Consider the following 11,066-nt stretch of genomic DNA (forward strand, 5'->3'; position numbering starts at 1 on the left):
GCTGGAGGGAGTGAGGCACAGTGATACTTACAATATATTTTACAGATCATATAAAATGTAAAGAAATGCACATTAATTATGTTTTTCTTTTAGAAGAATACAAGAGCTTAAATTTGTATTCAATACGCACAACTCCTTGGTTTATGCCTTAGCTCTTTCTGTATGTGAAGGCAAAAGTGAAAAAGAAAAGGAGGGACAGAAAGAGAAAGAACAAGAAAGGGAAGGAGAAAAAGAGAAAGCTGAGGAAAGAGTCACATGAAGAGAGATTAACACAGAAGACACAAGAAGACATCTAAGAAGGGAGAAGTAACATATCAGAAAGTCACTGGGAGAGAGGACAGAAATGGAAAAGACAAAAGAGGCAGATAAAGGAGAAAAGTCAAATGATGGGACAGACAAAGTAGAAGAAAGAGAGTCCACAATAAAGAAAAAAAATATGTTTTAAATACCTTCAAAAAAAGAAGAAGAAAAGATAGATTGAAATCTAGAGACTGACTGGGATAGAAGAATCTGTAGAAAACCACAGGAAGTTATGAAGCATTAGGTAAAGATAGACTGCTCTCAACCTCCCCTGCTGCTCTTGCATGGTGGATGTAGAACATATGGTCACTTCCCTTGCAAGCCCTGACTGAGCATTGCTCAGAGTACACAAGATCCCCTCTGAGCTGATAGCCATACCAGCCCAGTAAAAAGAAGCTTTCTCTGAATTACCAAAGGTATGGCCAGTGAGATTACACTTTAGAGAATACCCTCCACTTAAAAAAAAAAAAAAAAAAAAAAGTGGGATTTAAATTCAGCTGATATTTCTTACCTCTAATTCAGGTAAGATCTTCAGAAGATTCTTTGAATATGCCCCTCTAATTCTGGGTTTCTCAGCTGTGGCACTATTAACATTTCAAACAGGATAATTCTTTGTTGTGGTGAGGCTCTCTGTGCTTTGTAGGATTTTAGCAGAATCCAGGCCTCTACCTACTAGATGCCAGTAAAGTCCCTCAGTAGTTACAATCTGAACTGTCTCCAGACACTGGCAATCGTCCCAGTGGAGCACCAATTGCCCTAATGCATTAACATCAGTGAGGTTACAAGATAGCAAAGAGTAGGAAATAGGTGTTTCTGGAATAAGGTACAAAGCTGCACAGAAATTTGGTCCCAATTTCTCCTCATTTATCTCCATAAATCCATGATGTTAGCTTAGCCATATATACCCTTTCTAGGATACCCTAGGACTTTCTGATCTAGCTAGAGTTTAGGCAGAGTCCCCAGAGCACCCAATTCCATCAGGACAGTTGATTGGCTCGACTCTGGATTGAGGATGTTGACCACAGAGTCAGACAGGCCAACTGGAATACTAAGTGACAAATGCTTTAGAGTCAGATTAACTATGGGACAGCAGGGGAGCAGGATTTTCTGGCACAGAATCCTCCATTAGAGCGCCATTTTCCTCTCACGTCCTGTATTCGAAAACCCTCAGAGAACATTAAAAACCTTGTTTTAGCAGGCGCCTGGCTTTGCCCGACTGCAATTAGGACACACGATTTCTAAATCATCCCTGGATATCAGCCACAAGCTATTGAAACACAAGAGGCAGGAGGCAGGCTAGGTTCTGAGGATTCAAGCTGACTCGAATAAGGAGCTGCAACTCCCAGCAACCCTTGAACTTTACCATGGTCATTGCCAAGTTGTTTAATTCTGCTATTTTAATTAGATAGCGCTATGATGAAGCATAGCTAGCAGGGCATTGCTACATTATCTTTTCATAAGTAACTGCTGTGCTTATGCCAGTTTTATGTCAGCTTTTATCCCATCCGTTTTTGGTGCATAAATCTTTCTTTTTAATATAACACTTTTTAGTATGGAGAAAACAAATCTAACAGTCCATATAACCTTGTTGATATTTGTTGGGGGAAACAAATAAAACTTATAACATGTGTACAGATTAGAAAGTTCAAACTGTATCCAAAAATTTCAAAAGGAAAAAGGAAAACCTCTTTCTCCTCATACTTCCTCCTCCTTCTCCTCAAGGGCAATTGTTCTTTACAGTTTCTAATGATTCTGGACATTGAGAATTTCTATACCTAAATACATGTATATATTCAATTACAGCTTTACATATAAAGATTTCATATTAAGAATCCATTTTTCTATATTTATTAAAATCTGTTCTAGAGGTTCTTCCATCTATTTATATAATGACCTAACTCATTCTTTTTGAGTACTGTTTTGCGTGAGGTTGTGTGGATATATAACTTCCTCAATCTGTACCCTATTGAAAGAAACTACGTTTGTTTTTTATTGCTGCTGGTGGTGTTGATATTACACACAAGCAAAAATGAATATCTTTGGACATAAATCTCAGTGAACTTTTGCAAATATATTCATAGTAAACTTATTTTCTAATGACTTCAAAAGTATATCATCTCTAGACTTTCTCCTGGAATCACTCATTCTGAGAAAAGTTCCCCAAAGGTCTCCAACTTCCTAGTCAACATATACCTATTGAATAGGATTATATGCATCAATTTGGATGAGCAGAGATTTATACTCTGGAAATTTCATATCATTGTTTTTGAATTTATATGCTTATGTCATTGCGATAATCTGAACATGTGGGGTAAAAGTTTGTTTTTCAGTAGACTAATTGTAACAATTTTAAAATGCTTTTCTAAGACACATACTACACTAATAATTGTAAGTATCATTCATATCAAAAATCAAAATATGTTTATTATTTATATGGGTGTTTTCCCTTTAATATTTTAACAGAATTTTAGAATATAATATTAAATATACTTAAGTATATTATTAAATACACTTAACTCCTCAGACATTGCTAGTGAGAATGTAAAGTGCTGCAGCAGCTTTGGAAAACAATTTGGCAGTTCTTCAAAAGCTTAAACATAGAATTAGCATATGACCTAGCAATTCCACTCCTCGGTGTATACCCAAGAGAACTGAAAACATGTCCGTGCAAAAGCACATACACAAATGCTCATAGCAGCATTATTTATAATAGACAAAAAGTGAAAACAACCCAAATGTCCATCAACTTGAACTGATAAACAAAACTCAGTATATTTATATACTGGGATATTATTCAGCCATATAAAAGGAATAAAATGCTGATATATGCTACAACATGGATGAATTTTAAAAATATTATGGTAAGCAAAAGAAGTCAGAGACAAAAGGCCACATATTTTGTGTTTCTATTTATATGAAATGTCCAGAATAGGTGCACCCATAGAGAGAAAAAAATAGATTAGTAGTTGCCAGGGTCTAAATAAAAGCAAAAATGGAGAACGACTGCTAATGTGTACAGGGCTTTTTTTTGGGGGGGGGGGGGGTGGCGGTGAAAACAATGTTCTGGAATTGGATAGTGATGATTGCACAACTTTGCAAATATATTAAAAACCACTTCATATACACTTTAAAAGAATAAAATGTATGATATATAAAATATACTTTAATTAAGCTATTATTAAAAATATATATAAACTTACATATAATTTCCACATAAATAAACATATATTTTTGCATATAAATGTGAATAAGAACAAGCTTTGAACTCTCTACATACTTGAGCCTAGACTGATCCAGAAAGAGAAATGATATAGGCCTTGGTTACAGTAGAGGTCAGCCTACATTCCAGGCTCCAAACATTTTTTTCAGTATGTGAAGGGTATCCTAAGCTACGTATCTATGGTAATCATATTTTCTGAAAACGTAAGTATTTTCATTTACTTGTACACATTTACTTATAATCAGACTTCAAATCATAACGCTTGAGATCAGGTCTTTTCTGGGAAGCTGAGAAGCAACGTTTTGACATAGTCATGGAGATATTTCTGAAAACATCTTATACTGTAAGTCAGTAATAAGAAGTAACACTTCAAACCAATACCAAATTATTTCTTATTAAATGTCTGTTTGGAAATTCTAATTCTCTTTCACTTAGAAGGGTCAGTTGAGATAGAAACTATGTTAAAAGCTGCCCAAGTCACAGTAATCAACCAAAAAGAAGAGGTTAAAATTCAGAGTTAAAGTATATATATATTCTTGGTATGTTATTCGAGAAGGAACACGAAAGAAGATTCCTTAACTTTTATCCTGAGAGTCTTTGTTTGACAATCATCTGATTTACATAGAATCAACTTTGGAAACTAAAAAGAAAGGGATAATTATATGCAATTACTTTGCCTTAGAATGTGGTTCCAATTACTAAATAGACTTAACGTTTCTTTTTTCTTCCCCAATTATCACCACCTGATAAGAGAAAGAAAAGTCCTTATAATAACATTCTTCAGTAACCACATTTATCACTTGGGGATAAAGGAAGACTCCTCTTTCATGATTTACTCTCGGCTGATAATGAGGCTTTGGTATGTTGCACGTTGATAGAAAATAAAAATCAATTCCTTTACTATTCCAGGTATATGTGCTGATTTGGACCAGAGTGTGTCTTTGTCAGATAGAGTACCTGTTTTGAAAGGTTTTTTTTTCTTTCTGGCTACAGGATTGTATAAGCATCAGTGGGTTCCTGCCTTACACTTCAACGGTCTTGCATTTTTCCAGACCAGGAATAATTCTCTGAATGATAGAAAAAAAAAAAAAAAAAAAAAAAAAAGAAATCTACCATATTCTGTATGGAAATCTGAAGAACAAAAGAAAAAAAGAAAACAATGACAATAGCCTGAAAAGGCAAGTTGGGTATTATTACAATTATAAAAGGAAATTTAAAAATACACTGAAATGGGGCTTCCCTGGTGGCGCGGTGGTTGAGAGTCTGCCTGCCAATGCGGGGGACACGGGTTCGAGCCCTGGTCTGGGAAGATCCCACATGCCGCGGAGCGGCTGGGCCCGTAAGCCACAACTACTGAGCCTGCGCATCTGGAGCCTGTTTTCCGCAACAAGAGAGGCCGCGATAGTGGGAGGCCTGCGCACCGCGATGAAGAATGGCCCCCACTTGCCGCAACTAGAGAAAGCCCTCGCACAGAAACGAAGACCCAACACAGCCATAAATAAATAAATAAAAATTAAAATGGAGATTTCTTTAAAAAAAAAAAATACACTGAAATGTATTATCAACTAAAGACTACATATACATATATATAATTTTAGAATTTTTTTCCTTGCTCATTGGAACAAGTTCAAAAGATTTTTACTTATTTTAATTGGATTAACTGTAAACTGTAACTACTACCTATTCTCTAGAATACCAGATTTATAAATACAGTACATATATGTATGTATACATACACACACACACACACACACACACATAATACATATATAGCTGTGAGTTGACTTATACAGCTGTGAGTTTATTCACCAGGGGAAATAAAATGCAGAGCATGCCCAATATTCTAGATTATGTTATCAAAACTTATCTCACTACCTATAAACCAATATAACTTACCTATCATGCCCTATAATTTATATGAAAATTAAAATTATACCTTTCATCTACATTTCAATGGGTAGAGTCAATAACCTATTCTTTACTTTTTTAGAAAATGAGAAACTATACTTGCAAGGGGTTTGCCAAATTCAAAAATCCACTATCACCTTTTAAGCTTCCAAAATTGTAATGTTTGAAATTTGAAGGGTGAACATGAAGTCCATAATAAAGCCAGGAAAGAAACATTCATTTAAATCTCTTAATCTGCTCATAGAAAAGCTCACTACTTATAATTAAGAAAATCAAATTGAATTTAACAGCTTGATTTTCCCAATAATGAGGAAGTAATTAAAGAGGATAGAAAGAGTAATTATCAAAAACAATATTAGACTTGTGAGACAAAAGAATAGTTTTCCTAATCCTGGGCCTTGTGCATTTGTAAGGCTGAAATAGTTCCCTGGAATCCTGGTCATGGAGCCAGATGCAGAGAAAGAAGAAGAAAAGTGAATTCTATAGGCTCTACTTTCCAGCCACCTTGACTATGAGATGGACTTTCTTTTCTAAGAAAAGTTTGAAGCGTTTCATCCTGCAAGCTGTTCCACAGTTGAAGATGGACTTCCTATCTGGCTGAATTACAGCCACTACCAAAATACCTACAAGAAAGTATTTTTTTCCTATTTGCACTAGTCTCAAATTTATAAGTATATAAATATTCATATCTATATACAAACCTATGTGTGTGTATAAAATAAGTAAAGCCAAAGTGATTATACTGAACAAACACATGCCTAGGAAATCAGGAGGGATCTTTCTATTTGCTATTATTATTACCAGTATAAAATTTTGTTACCAAATTATTTTGTTACATAAGATCACAGTCAGAAGAAAGCAATACTGATGCTGACATATAAAGACAAATTAACATCGCTTTGAAAGTTAGCACAAGCCTATTTTTGCAAGGGCACTAGAAAACAAGTGACAGTAGAATTTTCATAAATTGAAAAATGCAGAAATACTATGTCCTCTAAGCTTCTTTACTAATACTAGTTTCATCATTCTTACAACTTCAGGCAGTATGGGAAATATCTGCTGAGGACAATCAGTTAAGGTCTATCAGTACCTATTAAAAAAGTGTATCTTGTGAGAAAAGTAATAATGACTAATAAAACTTGTAAAGCATTTCATTTTGCAAAGCAATTCTATCCTGTGTTCTTTCTTTTCATTTTCACACAGGGCAGGTTATTATTCCTAACCATGGATAAAGAAATGGTGAGGTAACGTGATTTACTTGAGGTCACACAGCTATACTGTTGGTTCTAGTCATGATTTCCACCCAGGACTTCTCATTCTAAATGACTTGTTGCTAAGAGCATAGGGAAATTACACTATGTTTTAAACTTTATTTTTTTATCTTATATAATTATAAACATAGTACCACATTGATCATCTTATACAACAGACACCACTGATTGGTTAGATATGGTTAATAAGCAATTATTTGAACTGACTTTTAAATTCAGCTCCAAGTTGAAAATTCCTTTATGTCTATGGATGTAGTCTGAATAACCATTCCTGAATTACCAGTAAATGTAATACAATCATCATCTCACAAACTTAAGCTAACAAAGATGGTTTTCTTTTTTGTTGGATGGAGAGTAGTTATTTGTTGCTTTTTAAAGAAGTCAAATTTCAGATAATCTTCAAAACAAGAGAATACTATCTACAAGAATAGAGAAGGTAGAGAATTTGGAGTCATCTGAGATCTAAGGAAAAGTCTACACTGTAATTCCAATTTGGCTATTGAGTTCATTTATTCTGGACCCCTGGTTTCATTTTTCTATGGGACCATTTCCCAAGGTGAAATCATACCCCTAAGCATATCACACCCCTTACCAACTGGGAACACTATGAATAATGCATGAGTGTAGCAAAGCACTTAACTGTGTGTTATGTTAAGTAATGTTTTTTTAAGAGAACAAAATGTTCTTATGGGAATCGAATATGATTTCTTTTTAGCATCACATGGTAAGTCCCATGTTAGTGAAAAGAATAACCTAACTTTTTTAAAAAATGAAATAAGATTTTGTTTTAGTTCAAGACAGGTTCACACTACAGGGAAGGCTTTAGAATATCACAACACATTCAAAAATAACTAAAAATCACAAAATCATCTGCATTTAAATCTGTGAGGTCAAAAAATAAGAACTTAACAACATTAAGATAGAAATGTGATAAGATACATCTCCAACATAATGGAATTATTTTTTAAGACACAAAAAGAGAAACTGTCATTCATATAATATATACTGAGAAATTCTTGGCTAGAAAGAAGGAAAATCATGATTATTCTTAGTACATAAAGCATTAAACTAAAGAATGAGTTCAGGAAATTGATTTCTTAGTGCACTTAGTTCAAGGCACTTTCTAGTTAACCAATATACGACTTATTCAAAGTATTAAACTTTAGGAATAAAGACTTATGTTTAAGGAGCATCTACTATTTTACATGTCAAAAGCCCATTTGAGATTCTGTGAATTGATTCTTAATGTACATAATTATTAACTTTTGTACAATATTTTAAGGGATTCATGATACCTGGTGAAGTCTATTGGAGGAACCACTAGAAACCCAGATATTTATTCTAATGCTTGTGTTCAACCTCCACATAATTAGTGAAGAATGTGTTGAAAGGGCCAAGGGGAGAAGGGCAATGTCGGGGCAGAAAGATTAATAAGGCATAAAGTGTTACCAGCACATGAGGATTTGGAATATTAAATAATTAAATAGTAGTGTTCCAAGTCACTGTTGCCTGGGAGATACTTAATGGTGTTACACAGAAGTATCAAGGTGCTATGCAAATGGAGAAACTGCTTTCATGTCATACTCATTGCTACCAAAGGGACTTTTAATCATCCCTCTTCATAGCACATATGCATATCCACAAACCAGCTACTAGCAGAAATTTTTCAATTCTAGAAAGTGAAAGAAACCATCCGAAAGCACTTAGATACAGACCACTCAGCTCTGAGTGATAGAGCTTTAATGTCACACAGTTATTGCTGAAGTTAATTAAAGACTAAAAGCACTGGTTTCAGGGGACCTTCAAGATGGCGGAGGAGTAAGACATGGAGATCACCTTCTTCCCCACAACTACATCAAAAATACACCTATATGTGGAACAACTCCTACAGAACACCTACTGAAAGCTGGCAGAAGACCTCAGACATCCTAAAAGCCTCAAGAGCAGCAGATTAAATCGCAACAATCAACTTGAGGTACCCTGCATCTGTGGAATACCTGAACACACAACAAATCAACCCAAAATTGTGGTGGTGGATTTTGGGAGCAACTGTAGACTTGGGGTTTGCTGTCTGTGACTGACTTCCTTTTGATTTTTATGTTTATCTTAGTATAGTTTTTAGTGCTTGTTATCATGGGTGGATTTGTTCATTGGTTTTGTTGCTCACTTCTTTTTTTTATTATTACTTTTTTATTTTTTTATTTTAATTTATTTTTTGATTTTTTGATTTTAATTATTTTATTTTATTTTATTATTTAAAAAACATTTTTTTCTTTCTTTTTTTTCTCCCTTTTCTTCTGAGCCATGTGGCTGAGAGGATCTTGGTGCTCCAGCCTGGTGTCAGGGCTGAGCCTCTGAGGTGGGAGAGCCGAGTTCAGGACATTGGACCACCAGAGACCACCCGGCTTGACATAATATGGAACAGTGACAGCTCTCCCAGAGACCTAGGTCTCAATGCTAAAACGCAGCTCAACACAAAGGCCAACAAGCTCCAGTGCTGGACACCAAATAACTAGCAAGACAGGAACACAACCCACCCATTAGCAGAGAGGCAGCCTAAAATCATAATGAGTTCACTGACACACCAAAACACACCACCGGACACGGTCCTGCCCACCAGAAAGACAAGATCCAACCTCATCCACCAGAACACAGGCACCAGTCCCCTCCACCAGGAAGCCTACACAGCCCACTGAACCAATCTTAGCCACTGGGGGCAGACACCAAAAACAAATGGTAACTACGAACCTGCAGACTGCGAAAAGGAGACCCCAAACACAGTAATGTAAATAAAATGAGAAGACAGAAAAATATGCAGCAGATGAAGGAGCAATGTAAACACCCACCAGACCAAACAAATGAAGAGGAAATAGGCAGTCTATCTGAAAAAGAATTCAGAGTAATAATAGTAAAGATGATCCAAAATCTTGGAAATAGAATGCAGAAAATACAAGAAATGTTTAACAAGGACCTAGAAGAACTAAAGAGCAAACAAACAATGAAGAAAAACACAATAAATGAAATTAAAAATTCTCTAGAAGGAATCAATAGCAGAATAACTGAGTCAGAAGAACGGATAAGTGACCTGGAAGATAAAATAGTGGAAATAACTACTGCAGAGCATAATAAAAAAAAAGAATGAAAAGAATTAAGGACAGTCTTAGAGACCTGTGGGACAACATTAAATGCACAAACATTCAAATTATAGGGGTCCCAGAAGAAGAAGAGAAAAGAGAAAGGGACTGAGAAAATATTTGAAGAGATTATAGATGAAAACTTCCCTAACATGGGAAAGAAAATAGTCAATCAACTCCAGGAAACGCGAAGAGTCCCATACAGAGTAAACCCAAGGAGAAACACGCCAAAACATATTAATCAAACTATCAAAAATTAAACACAAAGAAAAAATATTAAAAGCAGCAGGGGAAAAGCAACAAATAACATACAAGGAAATCCCCATAAGGTTAACAGCTGATCTTAAAGCAGAAACTCTGCAAGCCAGAAGGGAGTGGCAGGACATATTTAAAGTGATGAAAGGGAAAAAACCTACAACCAAGATTACTCTATCCAGCACAGATCTCACTCAGAGTCAATGGAGAAATTAAAACCTTTACAGACAAGCAAAAGTTAAGAGAATTCAGCATCACCAAACTAGCTTTACAACAATGTTAAAGGAACTTCTCTAGGTAGGAAAGACAAGAGAAGGAAAAGATCTACAAAAACAAACCCAAAACAATTAAGAAAATTGTAATAGGAACATACATATTGATAATTACCTTAAATGTAAATGGATTAAATGCTCCAACCAAAAGACGTAGACTGGCTGAATGGATACAAAAACAAGACCTGTATATATGCTGTCTACAAGAAACCCATTTCAGACCTAGGGATACATACAGACTGAAAGTGGGGGGGTGGAAAAAGATATTTCATGCAAATGGAAATCAAAAGAAAGCTGGAGTAGCAATTATCATATCAGACAAAATAGACCGTAAAATAAAGACTATTACAAGAGACAAAGAAGGACACTACATAATGATCGAGGGATCAATCCAAGAAGAAGATATAACAATTGTAAATATTTATGCACCCAACACAGGAGCACCTCAATACATAAGGCAAATGCTAATAGCCATAAGAGGGGAAATGGACAGTAACACAGGCATAGTAGGGGACATTAACACCCCACTTTCACCAATGAACAGATCATCCAAAGTGAAAATAAATAAGGAAACACAAACTTTAAATGATACATTAAACAAGATGGACTTAATTGATATTTAAAGGACATTCCATCCAAAAACAACAGAATACACATGGTTCTCAAGTGCTCATGGAACGTTCTCCGGGATAGACCATATCTTGGA

Source organism: Balaenoptera borealis (genome assembly GCF_965194805.1).
Source record: "Balaenoptera borealis genome assembly, chromosome: 5".
NCBI classification, from domain to species: Eukaryota; Metazoa; Chordata; class Mammalia; order Artiodactyla; family Balaenopteridae; genus Balaenoptera; species Balaenoptera borealis.